Source organism: Apodemus sylvaticus, chromosome 6, assembly GCF_947179515.1.
Source record: "Apodemus sylvaticus chromosome 6, mApoSyl1.1, whole genome shotgun sequence".
NCBI classification, from domain to species: domain Eukaryota; kingdom Metazoa; phylum Chordata; class Mammalia; order Rodentia; family Muridae; genus Apodemus; species Apodemus sylvaticus.
In genome coordinates, this window is record NC_067477.1 from 32,101,583 (window position 1) to 32,124,194 (window position 22,612).

Below are 22,612 nucleotides of genomic sequence, written 5' to 3' on the forward strand. Positions count from 1 at the left end.
TTTGTCAATTCTTGCTCTTAGAGCATATGCTATTGGTGTTCTGTTCAGAAACTTTCTCCCTGTACCGATGTCCTCAAGGGTCTTCCCCAGTTTCTTTTCTATTAGCTTCAGAGTGTCTGGCTTTATGTGGAGGTCCTTGATCCATTTGGAGTTGAGCTTAGTACAAGGAGACAAGGATGGATCAATTTGCATTCTTCTGCATGCTGACCTCCAGTTGAACCAGCACCATTTGTTGAAAAGGCTATCTTTTTTCCATTGGATGTTTTCAGCCTCTTTGTCGAGGATCAAGTGGCCATAGGTGTGTGGGTTCATTTCTGGATCTTCAATCCTGTTCCATTGATCCTCCTGTCTGTCACTGTACCAATACCATGCAGTTTTTAACACTATTGCTCTGTAGTATTGCTTGAGGTCAGGGATACTGATTCCCCCAGATTTTCTTTTGTTGCTGAGAATAGTTTTAGCTATCCTGGGTTTTTTGTTGTTCCAGATGAATTTGATAATTGCTCTTTCTAACTCTGTGAAGAATTGAGTTGGGATTTTGATGGGTATTGCATTGAATCTGTATAGTGCTTTAGGCAAAATGGCCATTTTAACTATATTGATTCTACCGATCCATGAGCATGGGAGGTTTTCCCATTTTTTGAGGTCTTCTTCCATTTCCTTCTTCAGAGTCTTGAAGTTCTTGTCATACAGATCTTTCACATGTTTGGTAAGAGTCACCCCAAGATACTTTATACTGTTTGAGGCTATTGTGAAGGGGGTCATTTCCCTAATTTCTTTCTCAGCCTGCTTATCCTTTGAGTATAGGAAGGCCACTGATTTGCTTGAGTTGATTTTATAACCTGCCACTTTGCTGAAGTTGTTTATCAGCTGTAGGAGCTCTCTAGTGGAGTTCTTTGGGTCACTTAGGTAGACTATCATGTCGTCTGCAAATAATGATAGTTTGACTTCTTCCTATCCAATTTGTATCCCTTTGACCTCCTTATGTTGTCTAATTGCCCGAGCTATAGTACCTCAAGTACAATATTGAAAAGATAAGGAGAAAGGGGGCAGCCTTGTCTGGTCCCTGATTTCAGTGGGATTGCTTCAAGTTTCTCTCCATTTAGTTTGATGCTGGCTACCGGTTTGCTGTATATTGCTTTTACTATGTTTAGGTATGGGCCTTGAATTCCTGTTCTCTCCAAGACTTTAAGCATGAAGGGATGCTGAATTTTGTCAAATGCTTTTTCAGCATCCAATGAAATGACCGTGTGGTTTTGTTCTTTGAGTTTGTTTATGTAGTGGATTGTATTGATGGATTTCCATATATTGAACCAACCCTGCATTCCCGGGATAAAGCCTACTTGATCATGGTGGATGATCATTTTGATGTGTTCTTGGATTCGGTTGGCAAGAATTTTATTGAGTATTTTTGCATCGATGTTCATAAGGGAAATTGGTCTGAAGTTCTCTTTCTTTGTTGGATCTTTGTGTGGCTTTGGTATCAGCGTAATTGTGGCTTCATAGAAGGAATTGGGTAGTGTTCCTTCTCTTTCTATTTTGTGGAATAGTTTGAAGAGTATTGGTGTTAACTCTTCTTTGAAGGTCTGGTAGAATTCTGCACTGAAGCCATCTGGTCCTGTGCTTTTTTTGGTTGGAAGACTTTCTATGACTCCTTCTATTTCTTTAGGCATTATGGGACTGTTTAGATGGTCTAGTTGGTCCTGATTTAATTTTGGTATCTGGTATCTGTCAAGGAAATTGTCCATTTCCTCCAGATTCTCCAGTTGTGTTGAGTACAGGCTCTTGTAGTAGGATCTGATGATTTTTTGGATTTCCTCAGTTTCCGTTGTTATATCTCTTTTCATTTCTAAGTTTGTTAATTTGGATACTTTCTCTGTGCCCTTTGGTCATTCTGGCTAAGGGTTTATCTATCTTGTTGATTTTCTCAAAGAACCAGCTCCTGGTTTTGTTGATTTTTTGTATGGTTCTCTTTGTTTCTACTTGGTTGATTTCGGCCCTGAGTTTGATGATTTCCTGCCTTCTACTCCTCTTGGGCGAAATAGCTTCTTTTTGTTCTAAGGCTTTCAGGTGTGTCATTAAGCTGGTAATGTATGCTCTCTCCATTTTCTTTTTGGAGGCACTCAGGGCTATGAGTTTTCCTCTTAGCACTGCTTTCATTGTGTCCCATAGATTTGGGTATGTTGTGTTTTCATTTTCATTGTGTTCTAAAAAGTCTTTAATTTCTTTCTTTATTTCTTCCTTGACCAAGGTATCATTGAGTAGAGTATTGTTAAGTTTCCACGTGTATGTGGGTTTTCTGTTGTTTCTGTTGCTATTGAAGACCACTTTTACTCCATAGTGATCAGATAGGAGGCATGGGATTAGTTCTATCTTCTTATATTTGTTGAGGTCTGTCTTGTGACCAATTATATGGTCGATTTTGGAGAAGGTACCATGAGGTGCTGAGAAAAAGGTATATTCTTTTGTTTTAGGATAGAATGTTCTATATATATCTGTTAAATCTAATTGGTCCAAAGCTTCAATTAGTTTCATTGTGTCCCTGTTTAGTTTCTGTTTTCCTGATCGGTCCATTGAGGAAAGTGCAGTGTTGAAGTCACCCACAATTATTGTGTTAGGTGCAATGTGTGCTTTTAGTTTTAATAAAGTTTCTTTTACGAAAGAGGGTGCCCTTGCATTTGGGGCATAGATGTTCAGGATTGACAGTTCTTCTTTTTGTATTTTTCCTTTGACCAGCAAGAAGTGTCCCTCAGGGTCTCTTTTGATGACTTTGGGTTGAAAGTCAATTTTATCTGATATTAAAATGGCTACTCCAGCTTGTTTCCTGAGACCATTTGCTTTTAAAATTGTCTTCCAGCCTTTTACTCTAAGGTAGTGTTTGTCTTTGACCCTGAGGTGTGTTTCCTGTAAGCAGCAAAATGTAGGGTCCTGTTTACGTATCCATTCAGTTAGTCTGTGTCTTTTTATTGGGGCATTAAGTCCATTGATGTTAAGAGATATTAAGGAATAGTGATTGTTACTTCCTATCATTTTTGACGTTATTTTTTAAATTTGAATGCTTAACTTCTTTTGGGTTTGATGAAAGGTTACTATCTTGCTTTTTCCAGGGTGAAGTTTCCCTCCTTGTATTGGTGTTGTCCTCCTATTATCCTTTTTAGGGCCGGATTTGTGGATAGATATTGGGTAAACTTGGTTTTGTCATGAAATATCTTAGTTTCTCCATCTATGGTGATTGAGAGTTTTGCTGGATATAGTAGTTTTGGTTGGCATTTGTGTTCTCTTAGAGTCTGCATGAGATCTTCCCAGGACCTTCTAGCCTTCATAGTCTCAGGTGAAAAGTCTGCTGTGATTCTGATAGGTCTTCCTTTATATGTTACTTGGCCTTTTTCTCTTACTGCCTTTAGTATTCTTTCTTTGTTTAGAACATTTGGTGTTTTGATTATTATGTGACGGGAAGTATTTCTGTTCTGGTCCAGTCTGTTTGGAGTTCTGTAGGCTTCTTGTATATTCATGGGCATCTCTCTCTTTAGGTTAGGGAAGTTTTCTTCCATATTTTTATTGAAGATATTTGCTGGCCCTTTAAGTTGTAAATCTTCACTCTCATCTATGCCTATAATCCTTAGGTTTGGTCTTCTCATTGTGTCCTGGATTTCCTGGATATTTTGGGTTACAAGCTTTTTGCATTTTGCATTTTCTTTAACTGTTGAGTCCATGGTTTCTATGGAATCTTCAGCATCTGAGATTCTTTCTTCTATCTCTTGTATTCTGTTGTTGATATTTGTATCTCTGTCCCCTGATTTCTTCCCAAGGCTTTCTATCTCCAAAGTTGTCTCCCTTTGAGTTTTCTTAGTTGTTTCTACTTCTGATTTTAGATCCTGAATGGTTTTGCTTAGCTCCTTCACTTGCTTGTTTGTGTTTTCCTGTAATTCTTTAAGAGATTTTTGTGTTTCCTCTTTCATGAGCTCAGCCTGTTGACCAAAGTTCTCCTGTATTTCTTTAAGAGATTTTTGTGTTTCGTCTTTCATGACCTCAGCCTGTTGATCAAAGTTCTCCTGTATTTCTTTGAGTGTTTTTTGCATTTCCTCCTTGTTGGCTTTTGTATTCTCCTGGATTTCTTTCAATGATTTTTGTGTTTCCCTTGCAAGGGCTTCTAACTTTTGATCCATTTTCTCCTGAATTTCTTTAAGTGTGTCCTTCATGTGTTCCTGTACCAGCATCATGACCAGTGATTTTAAATCCAAATCTTGTTTTACTGGTGTGATGGGGTATCCAGGACATGTTGGTAGAGGAGAATTGGGTTCAGATGTTGCCATATTGCCTTGATTTCTGTTAGTGACGTTCCTGCGTTTGCCTTTTGCCATCTAGTTCTCACTGGTGTTAGTTTTTCTTGTCAGTGCTGGACTCACCAGTGCAAGCTGCCCCTTCCCAGTTGGCCTCTGGTGCACAGCTTACCTCCTGCGCTGCTTGTAGACAGGGTGCTGCTGCCCAGGCTGTTCAGATCCCAAAGCAGGCACCCGAAGGCTCCCGCTGGGGCCCGCTGGATTCACTGGAGCACACTGACTTCTCCCAGCTGGCTGCCCGGAAACCCAGCTAGCCACTTGCAGGACTTGGATATGTGGTGCTGCCGCCCAGGCTGATCTGGGCAGCAGAACTCCCAACCGGGTTGGTGCACACAAGGCTAGCCTAGCTGCTCAGGCCCTGAGTCTAGGCAAAAGCCTGGCAGGCCAATGTTGGTGCAAAGCTCCCCTCAGCTGTGGGTGTTAATTGGGTGTGTCAGGTGGCTAGGATGGTGGCATGCGCGACTTCCCTGAGAGTGCTGGGAGAGTTTGCAGGGCTAACAACCTCCTGGCTGGGTCAGCACACAGATGGCCCAACGAGCAGCCCAGGGCCTGGGGGCAGTCCAGGGCCTGACCGTCTGAGACCCCTGCTATGTCCTCCTTGGGCTATGCCTATTAGCTGGTTTGGTTTTGCCTGCTAGGTCTCTCTGGCTTCCCGTAGTCAAAATGGCGGTGGTGCGCAAACTGGCCTGGATAAACAACCTCCTGGCCGGGTTGGCACACAGATGGCCCACCGAGCAGTCCTGGGCCTGGGGGCAGTCCAGGGCCTGACCGTCTGAGACCCCTGCTGTGTCCGCCTCGGGCTATGCCTGTTAGCTGGTTTGGTTTTGCCTGCTAGGTCTCTCTGGCTTCCCGTAGGCAAAATGGCGGTGGTACGCAAACGGCCCCGATAAACAACCTCCTGGCTGGGTCGGCACACAGATGGCCCACCTAGCAGTCCTGGGCCTGGGGGCAGTCCAGGGCCTGACCGTCTGAGACCCCTGCTATGTCCGCCTTGGGCTATGCCTGTTAGCTGGTTTGGTTTTGCCTGCTAGGTCTCTCTGGCTTCCCGTAGGCAAAATGGCGGCGGTGCGCGCCGGCCCAGACAAACAAGCTCCTGGCTGGGTCGGCACACAGATGGCCCACCGAGCAGCCCAGGACCTGGGGGCAGTCCGGGGCCTGACCGTCTGAGACCCCTGCTATGTCCGCCTCGAGCTATGCCTGTTAGCCGGTTTGGTTTTGCCTGCTAGGTCTCCCTGGCTTCCCTTAGGCAAAATGGTGGTGGTGCGCGTGCCGGCCCGGGAGGAAAAAAACCTCCTGGCCGGGTTTGCACCCCGGTGGCCCCCGATCAGCCCAGGGCCTGGGTGCAGGCCAACGCCCGTCGGGCTTAGACCCCCGCGATGTTGGTCTCGGGTTATATTTGCGTACCTCAGTCTGATTTCTCTGGCGACCGAGAACCAATATGGAGCCCTGGTAACTGACTGGCGGGAGGCAGAGTTCTGATGTGGCTTCTGTGTGGTGAAAGGCACTGTAAATCCGCCGCTGCTTGCAGCCTGGCTGGCCAGCGATGGCCAGTGGTCGTGGGCGCCGGGTCTGCCTGGACCCTGTCCGCTTGGTTCTACTGCTGATGGCTCTTCCTCTGGACCAGCCGCTGCTGCTGCTGCTGCTGCTGCTGCCCGGGAACACCCTGACTGGACTAATTTTTATATGTGCTGTGACTCCAACTAGCTTTTCCAGGAACCCTTTGTCAGGGGGCTTACTCTTCCTCAGGTTTAGCTGCCTTGACACCCACCAACTGAAAACTGGTCATCCCCACATCTAAGATTTTACTTCTATTTTTTTAAGTTCTATTTCATTTACCTATTTTTAGATATATTTATTATTTACTCCCTATAGCCCTCAGACATCTGGTACACTATGCTGATACACCATCTCGATTACTGTAGCTCTTTGTTAAGTTTCTAAACAGATATGCATAATTCTTCCAACTTCCAAATTTAGAATGGTATACTCTAGCTCCCTGTTATTAAGCTAGTATCTTCCTCTGTGTATCTGTTTGAGCTTTTCAATTTGTATAGAAAAGGCCAATTTGTATTTTGGTTTTAATATGAAAGATATATATATTTAAGGCAAATTTTAGCATACTAACCATCCAGCCTATGAATGTGTTTTCCTATTCAGTTAAGTGTATTCCAATGTATTTTAGAATGCATCCACTGTTAGAATTTGAACAGGGAAAAAGAGAGAGGACATAGAAAGGAGTAGCTTTTTCTAGATCTCCAATAAGGTAGCTTATCTCTTCTTTCCTGAGGATAAGCAAGAGAAGGATAGAAAAAAGAGGGATGGAAAAGAGAGAAAAGGGAACTGAGAGTATGATTTTCATAGTGTTCTTCTCCAGGAGCAGAAGGTCCTATTAGGTAACATGGTTGGGGGAGGATATGCATCATGGTTTAGACTAAATATACACAGGAGAGCATTTAAGTGAAGCAGAATGAGATTACCTGGATATGTTTAATATAATATACCAATGAAATATGTTGTAGTGTAGAAGTTAAGATGTTCTAGAGGTCAGAAGCACAGGTAGAGGCAGCATCCTCATTAACAATAACAAAACAGCTTCCATCCTCACTGTAGAGTAGAATATTATATGGTGGTGCACATCTGATGTGATTGCTATTAGGAAATGGTTGTTAAGGCTTCCATCTTCTCTGTGAAGTAGGAGGATAACTCCATTTTAACTAAGAGCCGGGTAATGGAAAGTAGAGGTGGAGTTGGTCATTTCTGATTATGAATAAGAGAGTGCTTCATTAGAAGAGACCACACAGTGTTGATTGGTGGTACTGAGGACTGTATTGATGTATACCATAGTGGGCGTTACTGAGGGAGAAGGGAGCAATGTCAAATATGTTAAATATAGAGAACCAGGGAAATAAACCTGGTGAAAGGAAGGACTGTATTTCAGCTAATGTCCTTTGCAATTCTTTCTTTTATCCAAGAAGTGGCCACAATCAGTAACATTGCCCTCTAATTGGAATGGAGGCATTTGAGAAATACCTGATGGTTTCCAGCCAGTGAAACAGCCAACTGCTGTCTTAATTTTCTCACATGGCTATATAGTGTTTCCAGTTCTGTTCTGCTACAAAAAGCCAACAATGACTTCCTCTCCCAGCTGCTTAGTGTTGACAGCCTGAAGTATTTTCTTACAGTCATATGACTGCTAATACAATTCAGAGTAAGACTCTAGACAGGAATGTGTGCCATCATATTAGAGAAGGTCATTACACTAATCCTGAACTGTGATGAGAGTGGAGCAAGATGCAACTGGCAAGGCTGATCTTTGTCATGTGGCAAGTGGTCCCAACTTAGCTTAAAATAAGAACCTCTAACATCTGGCTATTACAAGATGAGTGAGGAAGAAAAGCTGTGCATCATGAATTATGATAGGGTTGATTGTGGTCAGGAAAAAGCTCACAAGCTTTCCTATAAAGGGTTTCAGAATATTGTAGGTGGTCCTACATGTGTGTGTGTGTGTGTGTGTTTTACCTCAGTAACTTCATAGTCACATTGTAAGTCATTTGGAGAGGGAGAGGGAACACTTAAGACAGTCTGTGTAGAAGAAAACACACACATATATATATATGTGTGTGTGTGTGTATGTGTGTGTGTGTGTGTGTGTGTGTGTGTGTGTGTGTATAAGCTAAAAGGATAAGCTGAAGAAAATTGTGCAGGCATCACTCATCAAAAAGTCAAGCAGTTCACCTCTAGGTAATGCCCATGTGGTAGATGAACACACTGATGCTGTGTTAAGTACTAAGCGTGTTCTCTTGAGTATGCTTTAAAAAATGAGGAGTGTGTCTTAGGGTGTTTTCAGACAATACAATTGGTAATATGGCACAAAATTAATTTTGGTGGAAACTCTAGATCACGTTAATATTAATTTCCCATGCTTTTAAAATATCGAATATTTCAAACTCACATTTGATGATCAGGGTTACAGACATTTAGCTGAGAAGTAGACTCAAGGTAAATGATGGAAAAATGACTGGTTAATCCCAGAATAATGCCACTATTTGAGCTACTGCTTACTAAGCCCTTTATATGCATCGTATCAAGTAAGCGGGCCAAGATGGCACTGTTATTTCTGGAAGTGAGTCTAGAGATCTCTATTTAGGGAACAAGGAGACAGGTAGCACACCAAACTTTAAGCCTCTAGAGTCTGTTACTTAGCTCAGCTCCATTGTACTGCCTAACTTACTCTGATTGTACTGTCCCCAGGCCTCAGTTACCTCTGGATGAAATAAGAAAGGCTGATAACACTAGTCTCATTGGAGTTTAAAGATGAAATAATACATAACATGGAAGACTTGGAAAATGATCCTAAATTTACAGGAAATAATAATAGTAATATATGAAATATAATAAAAATGCTCCTATTGGTGTGTTACTGGAGTAGATTATGGCGGCTCTTTGAAGGAACCATGTCCTCCATGGGTTCACATGCTTGAACAGTTGGTCCCAGGTTAGTGGCACTATTTGGAGAGGTTATGTGACCTTCAGGAACCTTGTTGGAGAAAGTAAGTTGAGAGTTTACAGCCTACTCTGCTTCCAACTCGCTCTTATGTTTGGTGCTTTCTGTTAAAGATGTGATCTTTGAGCTTCCCGGTCCAACTGCCTGCTGCCAGCCTCTCTTGCCTTCATGAACTCTGTGAACTCTATCTCTGAAACCATAAGCCAAAGTAAATTCTTTCTTCCACTTTATATCTCACTTGGGAACACTACTGGCAAGAGAAGAAAAGAGCCGTGGGCAGCTGCTATAATGGGGAAACATTTTAAAAATCATCATGTCCAATAAAAAAAAAAAAGACCTAGACAAAAGATGGAACTCTCTGTAATTTAAATAAATTTAAATCTAGAAATAAATAAAATCGACCTAGAACCATAAAAATCTCTTGTGAAAGAAGAGACTTTTTTCTTATGGCTAGATTTTATGTTTTATTTGAGTGTAACATGTGTTAGTTGTCTCTGTGTTAGTATGCTCATATAAACACAGCTTTCCTCAGAGGCAAGAGAAAGGTGCTGACTTCCCTGGAACTGGAGGAATAGGACGTAGTGAGCTCCCACATGGTCCTCTGCAAGAGCAGCCAGCATTCAGCTACTGATCCTTCTCTCCATCCCCAAGAAAGACTTGGGACATGGATGGTTTTACAAATGTATCAGGACTTAACAAGTTACATACTTTAATGTATGTGGTTTTATGTCTTTTTATACTTTATGTCTTGTAATGATTTTTTTTTTTTAAATTCTGGAGTACCTTTTGATATATTTTTAAAAATCACCTTCTTTAATATCCATTATCAATTCTTTTCCTGTAAGCACATTTTGGATATTGTAACTATGCACCTTATTGATACTAAAGTTTGTGACAAAGCTTTACTTTTACATACATGGCTTCCCACTCCTCATTCAACTACATAAACATGTTGCTACTGTGATAAACTTCACTGGATATGTACACTGATTTGTAAAGAATACATAATTATTCACTGGAGTCTCTCACACCATGACTATGATCTGCCTTCATTTATTCAGGTTTTTAATGCTTTTCAAGTGCTTTGCAATGGACTTTGGTTTATTGAGTATATAACCCATGGAAGAGTGAATCAGAAGGATAACCTACCTGGCTAAGACATGAGCTATTCCAAAGGCTCCATCTGACATCCAAGAGACCTACCAAAATAAGCAGTTTACTCCTAGGAATCGTAGCTCAGAGAAATACATTTGTGCCCTGAGTTCTTCATATTGCCTCTTTGCTTGGTCGTAAGAGGAATTTTAAATTTAGTTTGTTACTTTAACACAATTTTGCAAGCGGAGCCTCTCTGGTATTGTGAGCATCTGAGCCTGGTGGGGACATAGGAAGGAGAACCTGGGGACAATGAAGGGTAACAGCAAATGGCACATGGGAGCTCAGGAGACGCTTACATGGTGAATGTTTACAAATAAGCTCAGTGATTCAGAACTTTCTGACGTTCAACATTCACATCTTAGGAGTGATATAATATATATATATATATATATATATATATATATATATATATATATATATATATATATATTAGGAGAGATTATTTAGGTTTAATCTCAAGGAGACAGACTCAGCTTGGAGATGTCAAGAATATATTTTATTGCTATAGTTATCTATTGGACACTAAAATGTTTTTTTTAGTTAAAAACTAAAAGACAGGTGAGAAAATAGTCCTAAGAGGTTTTGAATGGAAGAGAAGGACTGAAGTTTCAGGAAGACTATACAAAAAATAATAGGAAACATGGATAGCCTTGGATAAAGCATGTTCTAACAATAGGAGGAACCAATACAATTATAAAAATAGATTCATGTTATGTAGGCAATACCTGAATTTCTTACTCTATAGAGGAAAAAGAAAGTATAGAAGGAACAATTTTTGCTTTGAAAGTTACAGATGATATTATTGTGCAAGGTGCAGGTAATATCACACTCAAATCCCACATACTCTTAAATAAAATTCCCTTGAAAACTGGGGCTCAGCTTAAAGTAGTTTTCATGTGGAGTGTTAGTTTTGTAAGAAAAAGTGACTATTTTTTTTTAAGTTAGGCATTTGGCTATTATAGAACACTATAGGAATTTATGTGTTAACAAATTACAGAAAAAAGAAAAAAATGAAGGGATAAATATAATTATTCTGGGGCCTGTTCTCCTGGCAGAGTTAAGTAAACATGAAAAATATTATAAAGAATTTAAATTGTAGTTTGCAATCACATAATGTTGCTATCCTGTGAATTAAAGTAAAGTTCTAATACCACAGAGTGGTGGTCAAGTTCCTGTGTTGTTGTTGGGACTCCTCTACTACAGGTATCATATTAGGAATCTACAGCCAAGAAGATTTTTGTGGGATAAGTTTCAGTCTGGTTTCTACCAACAAGTCCAATATTCCCTAGAGTCCTGGGGCCTTATACTACTTCCATGGAGCTTGGGGGTTAGGAATATTAGCTAAGGTTTATCTAAGTTTAGCCTCAACCTGCCCAAGCATGAAGCCATCCCCATCTCCTTTTTTATCAACATCAAGTTCAAACTTTTGCTTTAGATCCTTTGAAAACACCACATAGGTTACTGTCCAAAGGACGTAGATAGGCGTGTGCCATGTAATTCTTCAAAAAGGAGCCTTGCTATCCATCTTTGTGCACAAGGAAACAAATGGGACAGAATAACAATTGTTATCTTTGAAATGTCTAATAGCATAAAATGTCTTTATGCTATTTTAGCTTGTGGTGGTTAATATTGCCATCTTGACATAATTACCTTGGAAACAAGTCTCTTAGGCATGTTTGTGAAGGATTTTAATGGACTACATTAATTGATGTGGGAGGAAGCATTGTGGATGGCACCATTCCGTAGGCTGTGATCCTTCACTAAACAAAAAGGGAAAGGTAAGCTGAGCATAAACATTGATAGTTCTCTCCTTCTTGACCTGGAACACAATGTTACCAGCTCCTCAAGCTGCTGACTCCATGACTTTCTTGCATGATGGACTGTGTATCTTTGAACTATGACACTGTCGCTAAAACTATGACTTGGTCCTCATATTGTCTTGTAAGTGACTTTCAAGTGGTTTTCCAAAGAGCTCTCTAAACAAAGTTTATAAATAGATCATTTCCAAGTCAAAGACTTCATTTGACTGTATTATTTATCTACTAACATTCATCAAGTGTAAATGCCTTTTATGAAATTTTACTGGCCTATTAGCAAAGCTCATGCAGAACATCTCATCAAGACACCTCCATCTGCAACTTTATCTACAACTCCTTAGTAAGCAGGATAAACATACAAAAGATAAGCTAATTTTTCTAGTATTTATTGAGATATAAAATGGAAATTCTGCTCTTGGTTAATGTAAGAGCTTTGACTCAGAGATTTTAGATTTGTAATGAGAAAAAACCATAATAAGTTTGTAGAAACATAATATAGTCATCTACTATGCAGCCTTATATAGTTAAACTACATAAAACTAAGATCAGACCAAAGCAATGAATGTTAACCTAGGTAGGTGTGTTGAGGTTCTGATCAGGCAGGACCTGGTAAGACAAGAGTGTTTTACAAATCTTTAGCCAAATGCCTCAAATGAAGTAAGGTCTTGACTGTAAGGCACATATGATCAGACATGATTTCAGGTATCCTTTTATCCCAGTCAAATCATAAAGTAGAGAACACTCTTATTTTTCTCAGTTTAAAGAAAAGAGTAAAATGCTATGAGATGACATGTCCACACACACATTTTGCTGTCAAATTATTGTGCATTCATTTATGACAGTATCAATCCCAAGTGGTCTCTATATAGCTCATATCTTGAATTGTATATATAGTAAACTTTCTTTTGTGTCCATCGTCATTTGAGTTTTGTAACTGGCAGTCCAACAATGGCCGTTTTACACTGGATAAGACCAGTCTATGATAATTGTTCAGTTCATGAGACTGGGTGTCTCTACAGTCCCAATATAGTACTTAAGATTTAAAGCATTCTTAGAGAGCTGCTGGCCTAAAGATGCTGGCTATAAGATCAGCAAAGGGATACAAAACCAGCAGCAGCAGCAGATTTGATGCTGCTGCCTGCAAGAGTGAAGGGAAACAGGCAAAAAAGCAAAGATTCTTTTCATTTATTTTATTTTATTTATTTGACATTGGCAAGAGTTCCCCACACATATGATGGTTCTTCCCATTTCAATTAATTTGATCCAAAAATCTCTCATGGGGATGCCATACATCGTCCCTTGTAGTTTCTTCCTAATCTAGTCATTTTGCCAACCAAGATTCACCATCACCTTGGGCCAAATGAATAAGTTTGGATAGTTGAGCTTGGATGATTTTAGGGTGGCTTTTGCTTGCCTCTGAATGATCTAGTAAGAGGATATTTGCTTCCCTCAGAGGGATGAACTGGGTAGGAGGAGAGTTGGTTATAGGTAAATGGGTTACTTTGGATATCAGACATGAATGACCCCCATCTGAACATTTAGTTGTCTATAATACATGGGTAGTCTTTGGAAAGCCAGTCTATCCATCTTTTAGAAAGATGTCAAAATATTCTGTGCACAAAATTAAATGTGTGTGGGAAGATGACTCAGTGGTTAAGAGAACTGACTGCTTTTCCAGAGGTACTGAGTTCAATTCCCAAAAACCACATGGTGGCTCACAAACATCTGTAATGGGATCTGATGCCCTCTTCTGTTGTATCTGAAGTCAGTGTAATCATATTAAAGAAAGAAAGAAAGAAAGAAAGAAAGAAAGAAAGAAAGAAAGGAAGGAAGGAAGGAAGGAAGGAAGGAAGGAAGCTAGGAGCTGTCTCAACTAGGAGCTGTCAGGAACCTTATTTCACACAGTTCTTTGACCACATCTTTAGCCCTCGATCTACCTTCTATTTACAAGCTTGTTTTTATTTCCGTGCTTCTCCGCTCTCAGATTAGGTCTTATCCATCCTTTGAGGCCCAGTGTAATTCCTGTTTTCAGTTCTAAATGTACCTAAGTGTATGTGTGAATGTTGATTTGCTTTCTTGTCACCAATAAAAAGGAGAAAAAAATAATCCTTCCCAAACAGTTCTTCCAACGGGGGACCAACAATTATGCATACAGATGACATACATATAAGCCATTTTTCATTCAAACTAATGTAGAGAGTTAATTTGGTAAAAGTATGGTATCCAAGAAAAGGCTTATTCAGCAAATTTTAGTTGATAATTTCTCTATGATATGAGCCCTCTGCTACTCTAATACTGGCCTTGTATGTCCTTGTACTGGTATGGAGAGGAAGAAAACATCTTTACAATGGTGAGTTCCATTGTGGATGCATGTTACTTTTATGTACAGTTATCACTACTAGGTTTTCAGATTTCCAATGTCTGCATTTCCTCTAAATAACCATCTTAAAATAATCCTTATGTTCTGTAAGTTTGCCACTGCATCTTAGGTGCCTTTGATCAGCTGGATATGTTCAATGACTAGAGAATTTACATCTAAACCCTTAAGATCAGCATTGCTCTCTGCATTTTTAATCATGTACAACAAAAATTCAGCACTCTGTTTTGGCCACCACCAGATTAACATGAGCTCCCCCTGCCATGTTGAGATGTCCTCACTGAAAAGGAACAGATTGTTCCAAAGCCAGAAAAGGAGGCTGCACAGAAGAAAAATATCTCCCAGAAGAAACTGAAGGAAAAAAAGTATGGCATGGGAATAAATTCAGTATAAAATAAGTACAGATAAAAGTAGAAAAAAATAATCCTTATGCCAATGAGGTATATTTTGGGTAGCACAGCTGGGTCTCTTATAGTTGTATTTTAGGATGATATAATCTAGTCTACTACACTGGGGAAGATCCATAACTAGGTTACTGAAAAATAAATCAGCTCATTTTATGTTCTGTTGACTTCACTACTAACATATAGTTTCATTTAGCTGTCCTGACCACATAATAAACAATTTGACAGTGGACCTGCTTTGAGAGTCCTCTACAGGAAAAGATGGTTAATAAGGGGAGTCCCATTAATGAGAACATGTCATCAGGATGCAAAGTATAGGGCAATGAGTAAGAGTGGGACTGTGCTAGTAGGAGATGCTTTCCGAAGATAGTAATAGAAGTTCTGTAAGCGTTTTTGATTCTTCTTTCTCCAAAGACTTGGAAAGTCAGAAACAGGAAGGAAAAATCCAAGTATTATATTATCCACTCTGTCATTTGGTGAAAACACCCCAGGGAAACCGAAACCAGGAATCCTGCATAAGCCCTCCAATTATGTCGTACTAACCTGGAGCCTGTCATATTTTCTTTTATTTCTCAGAATTCTCATAATTATTAATAGTGGAGATCATCCAAGGGGAAAGAATGTGTGGTCCTTCTGGAGAGGGACTAGGTTCCATAAATAAAATATCTTCCTAATTACCCTTTCTTCCATCTTCAGTCCACGTCTGCTACCCTAAGCAGAGAGGCACTTACATTTAGAACATTATTGCTTCATTTAAATTCTGTACTGAATTTAGTATTAATTTAAATTTCTCAGCAGGCTTAAAAGAGCCTATGAAACTACCATCATCTACCCAGAAGGGGTAACAGTGAACTCAGGAGAAACTGCCTTATTCTTGGTGGCTGTTTCTCTTAAAAATTGACCTGAGTGTGTTTTTATTGTCTTTATTGATTGTGTATTTATTCATCTATCTATCTATCTATCTATCTATCTATCTATCTATCTATCTATCTATCTATCTATCTATCTATCTGTCTGTCTGTCTGTCTGTCTGTCTGTCTGTCTGTCTTTCTACCTTCTTCTTCATCATCATCTATTTATCTACCATCTATTTCTCTCTCTCATCCATCCATCCATCCATCCATCCATCCATCCATCCATCCATCCATCCATCCATCCTTCCACTATCTATTTATATATCTCTGTTTTTCTAGGCAGGGTATTTTTGTGTAACCCCAGATGCCCTGGAACTTGCTCTGTAGACCAGGCTGGCCTCAAACTCACAGACATCCTCCTGCCTCTACCTCCTGAGTGCTAGAATTAAAGGTATGTGCTACCACCATCCAGCTTTTCTTTTTAGAACTTTTATTTACTTGTTTTGCATATGAACATAGATGCTGAAGTGTGTTAGTGCAAGACAGAGGACAAATTTCAGGAGTTTGTTCTCTCCTTCTACAGTGTAAGTTTTGGAGATGAAACTCAGGTCATCAGGCATACAGCAATCATCTTTACACACTGGAACACCTTACTGCAACTTACTTATTATTTTCAAGGAAAGACTGGACAGTGTAGGGAGAGGGGCACATGACTGAACTCTACAATACACTGAACTTTACAGCATTTTTAAAGATATTCAAATCTATGGCAAAAGTTTAATTTCTAAATTAGATACTGACAGCAACTAATAATAAAATGGAATAATTATACTGTAATGAGAGTTTGTGAATGTGGCCTCTCCTCTAACTGTGGCAGGGCAGGTAGTACAGACAGTAGGGATATGCAAAGAGATGATTTACACTCCAGGCCAGACAGAGAGAAACCTCACAAGATTTCATCTTTTTACTTAGAATGGAAACTTGAAATTTAAGAGCTATTTATTTCTGAGATTTTCATTAATATTTTCACACCAGAGTTTACCAAGTAACTGCAGCCACAGAAGCTAAAATTTCAGGCAAGAGGGTGTTCCTATTAATTCTAGTTCTGTTTTAGGGCTTAGGCATGTAAACAATTAACTACCCTGAAGTACACATAGTCTACACAAAGGCTATTTAGTCATCAGAGCTCATTGGAAAGTTGATCTTGCTTACCTTGTTTATATGAGCTATATCTTCTTGGTAGAAATTTATGAAGCACTTGTGCACCAATTAATAAACTAATGTTTTCACTTTTAGACACCCTTCCAAAGTCATCATCCTGAGGCTGAGGCTAGGACTTTAGTCCACATTTTCTCCTGGTAAAGCGCCTCCAAGATAGACTGTACTCGTAGGAGGCACTAGAGGAAGGAATGGCATAATTGCAAGGAGAAGGAAATGCTTCTCCTTCCTATTAGTTTCCTGCTTGGGCAGTGCTCCCCTGCAGCAGGGACAACACCTTATACATCTGAAACCCTTATGCTGTTTTGCCCTCACTTGAATAACTAGCTCATACTCTCTTTAGAGGCATCAACACTGACCAGCACCCCTCTTTAAAAGTCTGAGTTCAGTTATGTTTTAGGGTTTTATTGCTGTGGAAAGACATCATGACCACAGCAGCTCTTATAAAGAATGCCATCTCACTGGGGTTGGTGTACAGTTCAGAAGTTTAGTCCATTATTGTCATAGCAGGAAGCTCGGTGACACACAGGCAGACATGGTGCTGGAGAAGGATCTGAGAATTCTACATCTGGATTAGCTGGCAGTGGAAAATGAATGTTATACATATGGCTTGAGGATTTTAGACCTCAAAGACCCCGTCCTGCCCCCCAGTGATGCACTTCTACCAATGTCATACTTGCTCCAAGACTATACTTCCTAGTAGTGCACTTACTATGAATCTATGAAAGCCATTTTGTTTCAAACCATCACAAGCTACACAGGACATTCCTTGTGGTCTTCTAAATATGAAACACCCCAACTTTCTCAAAGCATTTGTCTATGTTCTGTGTTATCTCTGTGACACCTTCACGCAGGGATGGGCAGACTAATTTCCATACTGCCTATGGCTACTTTTGTCACAGCAAAAGAAGAGTTCAGTATTTGACATCATATTACTACAAAGCCAAAAATATTTATCATAGCTACCTTTGTACAAAATGTTTAAGAATACTGACTTAAGTGATATAGTCTAGACTTTACAAAAATATTTTTTCAGAGCTGGAAATTAAACTCAGTCTCATACAATCTAGGTAAGCATTCTACCACCAAATTATAGCCAGCCTTGTTTTGAATTTTTTAAATAACAAGTATGTTGGTCTAAATTGCCTGGCTATTCAATTTCCTGTATTCAAATAACTCATACAGTTCCTGGCTCCTGTTTGGACCTTGAGTGATACCAATATTGGTTCTACCAATGGTCTTGGGTAAAAGACAAACCAATATGTGATCTGGAAATTTGTTTAGTCATATTTTTGATGTAAATACAATATTGAAGTCTGGTGCTTGCAATACATGATATCCAACAGTGTCTCCTTTAATCAAATCAGCACCTATAATTGGTGATGATAAGGTGTCTAAAAATAAGTGCCTAAGAAGCTGCCGAACTTGACTGTGATGGGAGTAGGAATGGCCAGAATGGCGAGGTGGCCTGGATTGTCCAGTTACCCTGCAGCTCTAAAGGAAATAGTAAGCTTTAGACACAAGGAACCCCTACTGTGTTTCTAAATGTGTATGTGTATGTGTGTTTGTGTGTGTGTGTGTGTGTGTGTGTGTAGTAAAAGTTTAGTTAAACCGGTTAGGAAATCGCAACACAAGTTTAATTCATACTTTTTCCAGATCACTCATGTACAGAGGCTTTCTGATGCAGGAAATAACAGCCCTACTAGGCTGGTGGGATTCATGAACGTTTTGTTGTTGTTGTTGTTGTTGTTGCTTTTCCTTGCATAAAGTACAATGTATAGAACAACAACAAAATAAAACACCTTAAAGAATATTAAACAAACTAATCAAAAGAAAGATGTAAATATAATTTAAACTAATGTTGAAAACAAAGCATATCAACTGCAAGTCTTGAAGGTGCCTAATTTTGAGTAATTCTATGAGACAACTGCATTAGTTTTAGTTTATTATGAAATACCTGTGGTTTCTGTTGACAAAGGCATGGGTAATGATAATACTGCTATGTTGTCTCTTTTTTTGTCTCATATTCTTATCATTGAAGGGATGCTAAATTTCAGTTAGAGATGAATAGGAATAAAGATGTAACTGTTTTCTACTCTTTGAGTTCAGTGATCTTTAAAATTAAATCCATGTATCCTAATTTAAGAATCCCTGTTTTAGAATTTTGTGAGTCTCAAAAATTGAGAAGTTAGCTGAAAGTATCAACATGAATAAGGATGGAGGTTGGAGACCCACATCAAAGTTGTCTTTGAAATCTTGTTTTCTTGCTAACATTATTCTCACATCAGAATCTCTAAGCCAAGAAGACAGGCTATGGTCCATCTCTTGTGTGTATTTCTCTAGTTTCTAGGACTTGCACTCTCAAAGCAATGCCAATGTTTTCTACTAAAGAACCTTATTGTAGTATACTTGTCCCCCAAAGCACTGTGACACTGCCTATTTGCCTTAATACATTCTTCAACTAGTCTACAAGCTATTTGATATTACAGAATATGCCTTCTGATGCTGTATCTGTAGCACAGAGCCTGACACCAAGTAGATGTGTCAAACAGATTTGTGAATAATGAACTGAATGGACAGATGTAAGCCAAGACAAAATTCATTTCTTTCTCTTATTTATGGCCAAAGGTCTTGGCCAAGTATTAAAAAAATAAATAAATGGGAATGAATGGAAATAGAAAATATGAATGAATAGTATAAATCTCTATATGACTGGAAAAACAATTCAATGTAGACTCTGTTACTTACATTACTATAACACATGTCTCACCTATTGGGTGGACAGTGGTTGCCTACTCCTTCCACTGTTTTTCTTACAAATAAAATAACTATTTATTTTGGTTGTTTAGTGTGATATATGTAGACATTGTACGTTTAGAAGGCTGGAACTCTCCTTAGCTGTGGGCTTGGATGCTAGTGATAATCAAGCTAGTCTGATGGTTAATACTTTTCTTTGACAGTGTTCCATTCAGGAATGGGCATGTGATACAATTATGGACAGTGGCATGTGATGAGAAGACCAAGGAAAGGCTTCTAGGACAGGACAAAGGACTTTCATGAGATATAACAGCCCCACCCCTTTAGATCTGGTGATAGGAGAGCTGTCTAGACACTGAGTGACATGAGAGCAGCGGGCACACTGAAAGCACAGTGTGTGAAATGAAAATGGCAACAAAATTGTTCATTGTTGATGTCATTGAGAGGCTGTGTGAATCAACTGCTAGACCTGTTTTACAGCAACAGATGTCTTTCTTGTTTAAGCCAATTTTTTTTCAGGAGCTTGGCTCTTCAAACTTATTTTTAAAAATCCATTCATTTATGTCTGATGCTCGATGCCTCACCGTCACATGTAAAGGATAGCTTTGCCAATGCCCAGGCATAGATGAGACATGGAACACTATCTCTTGAGATCCTCAAACTGGACAGTAACAGAAGCTAACCATAGTATGCAGACATCATTTCAGAGATCCGGCATTCCAGCAGGCTCATTTAGAGAAGGGGTATGGTGCCAGCCATTTAGGAATCTCATCCAGGAAGCACATTTAAATCTGGCCAATATGCATGTGAGCCCGACTAGGTAGACTAACCTGTACATACCTTTTCTTTTTCTTTAAACCCAAGTGTGCTTCTGGCAGGCACCCGTCCACAGCATGCTATGTGTTACCATGTTATGAAACTGGCTTTGACATTTGGATGCTTACCACTTGGTGAGTGGTTTAGTTATAAAATGCTATTGGTTCAACAGATTATGCTTCTGGAATACAGCCTGGACTTCTGGGATCTTTTCAGTGGCTGGCTTATTTGTATTTCCAAGGCCATTTTTTCAACAAGCCAACACAATCAAATTACATGAGGCTTTGAAGACATTCTACCTTACAGTTTGACATTTTAATTAGGACTTTAAAGAGATAATAATCACTGCCCACAACTTCCCTAATGTTACCTAGAAATGGGTCAGCTAATTAGGATCCCAGGAAAAACCACCACATACATTTCTTTTTAATTGTTTTTCCAAACTTCATCACCACATCTCTTGGCTCTGTCTCAGACCGAATCAGGCAAACAGCAGGGAAGAGTTCAATCCCTGCAGCCTTCAGAGTAGTCCAGTCCAAGGGCAAAAAGAAGGAGGCCAGTTTGTGTCTGGCATCTGAAAAATTTTGTTTCAGCCAGTCTCTAACCTTTTTTTTCTCCTTTCATTTCCAGATTTCTTTCAAAGGAAAGCTCTCCTAGTTCGTTGCATTACAACAGGCTCAAGGAAAGCCATTAAGAGCTTGTTCTTGTCCCTCAGGTTTATGTATCTATATTTCATTTCTCTGTTCTATAGTAGTGTCCATACTACCATATGTGTACCGATGGGATGTCCTACTAAGTAATTTCTTCAATGCTTTCTTTTAATTCCTGCATTCAATTCTTACTACATGGATTTTTTTTTTTTTTACAAGGTGGATGGAAAACAAAAATGAGTCCATCTATTATTGAGAAACCAAGGGGCCTGGGATGGGATTGCAATTCAAAAAATGAATTCCGTTCTCTCAGACAGATTATATGCAACAGGATACGCATGGTCTCACCAAGATTCTCCCTGCTCTGCCCTTTGCCTTGGGTCAAAATACCAGAACAGAAATGTGACAAATGCAGGCATTGTTTATCTAATGCTCTGATGTATTTTTGACACATTCAGAAGGAGAAATAGTTGCTACTTCCCAGGAGGGGTTGAAGACTGTAACAGTAGGCAGCTCTGTCTTTCAGTAGTTTAAGCACCCCTGACTCAGGTTTGAACTGGTGGACATGACCTCGACCTCCAGATAGATGATCGGCTGTGGTGTATATGCTACTTCTAGAGAGACAGAAGCCACATATCTGGCTCAGTTCCAACTGTTGGGCTGTTGGTAGTTAATTTGAAAGAGGTCTTCAACCTGCAACTCCAATGATCACTTCCTTTTCACCATCTTGTTAAGGATGTGCTCTTCTTTTTTGCTTTCAGAGACAGTTGCCCCAGAAAGCAAAGAAGATTTCCAAGGACCCCTGGCTTGCACAAGCCCTTGGAAGTCTTGGGCAAGAGCTCTCACAATGTATTCACATGATCATTTGCTTTTTAAAGAGTTCAAGATCTAAGGCAATCTAACCATAAGCAATGATAACCTCTGTATTTTCAGAAGCACTTTTACACTTCCGGTTTCTTATTCTTTCTCTTCTAGAAGCACTCCCAAGTTGCACTGAGCCAGGGCCAGCCAACCACAGTCTATCTGACTTTGTATAAGTTCTTTACTTAGGGATGTTTTTTAGACTGGAAAAGTGTCTGGGTAGGGTCAAAGAAGCTGTGTACACAAAGAAGTGTCTGTAAAACATGCAGAAGCTGGTTTTGTGGGCTTTTATGCTTTTGTATTCCTGTATCTTTGTTTCTCTGAAATATCTCCAACTCTGAAATGTTTCCCTGGCCTTGAAAGTTGAACCAAATTGAGATGTGTGGTACTTGGGACATAAGTGCGTGAAGCAAGCTGCCAGGGAATGCTTGCTCTGACGGCAGGCTTTATGTTTATTTTCTCCACAGTTTTAGCAGGTTGTATCTCCGTTCTACCACGCTTCACTCAAAGGACCTGGTTACTTATCATTCCTCTCAAGAACAGCTCTATTCTTTTTTTTTTTTTTTTTTTTTTTTTTTTTTGACATTTTTTTTTTATTTGATATAATTTATTTACATTTCAAATGATTTCCCCTTTTCTAGCCCCCCCCCACTCCCCGAAAGTCCCGTAAGCCCCCTTCTCTTCCCCTGTCCTCCCTCCCACCCCTTCCCAGTTCCCCGTTCTGGTTTTGCCAAATACTGTTTCACTGAGTCTTTCCAGAACCAGGGACCACTCCTGCTTTCTTCTTGTATCTCATTTGATGTGTGGATTATGTTTTGGGTATTCCAGTTTTCTAGGTTAATAACCACTTATTAGTGAG